At 52.2% G+C, this 492-nt stretch overlaps 1 protein-coding gene across 1 annotated transcript in view; it reads left to right on the top strand.

Annotated features, from left to right (window-relative positions):
• The window catches only part of SMAP2 (small ArfGAP2), an 82122-nt gene that overhangs the window by 32546 nt on the left and 49084 nt on the right, over window positions 1-492 (top strand). The gene's annotated exons all lie outside the window — the stretch shown is intronic.

The raw sequence follows: 492 nt of genomic DNA, 5'->3' as shown, positions 1-492 counted from the left end.
TGGTGTGGGGAGAGCTTGCGAGGGCGAGTGTGTGTGTGTCGGGGAGGATGGAAGTGATGGTGCGGGTGGAAGTTGCCTGGCGTGTTCAGGTGAGACTGTCTGTATTTGAGGGCCCTGAATGAGTTCTGGGCCGGCTGTCAGTCCAGAGCTCCCAGCATGTCACTTGCAAAGCTGGGGATGAACTGCAGTGCGTGTGTGTGTGTGTGTGTGTGTGTGTGTGTGTGTGTGAAAGAGAGAATGACGAGGAGGAGGAGGGAAGTGAGATGGCGGAGAGGAAAACTGCTTAAATGATTTTGAAAGGTGGTGATTGTTGCTGCCTGCTCTTTGGTTAGCAACTCCTGTCATTTTGCAGCCTTGCTAAGATCTGACAAGAGTGCTTAGGTGGTTTTATTCCTCCTGGATATGTGCAGTGGGAAACTGCCTTATGCAGTGACACAGTGCGGATTTCTAGACAGCCTAGCCCTGGCTTGTAGAGTGCTTTGGAGGCCTATG

This window comes from Mandrillus leucophaeus, unplaced genomic scaffold (genome assembly GCF_000951045.1).
Source record: "Mandrillus leucophaeus isolate KB7577 unplaced genomic scaffold, Mleu.le_1.0 Scaffold182, whole genome shotgun sequence".
Taxonomy (NCBI): Eukaryota; Metazoa; Chordata; class Mammalia; order Primates; family Cercopithecidae; genus Mandrillus; species Mandrillus leucophaeus.
The sequence above is the reverse complement of the archived record's forward strand: the minus strand, read 5'-3'. Positions and strand labels throughout refer to the sequence as shown.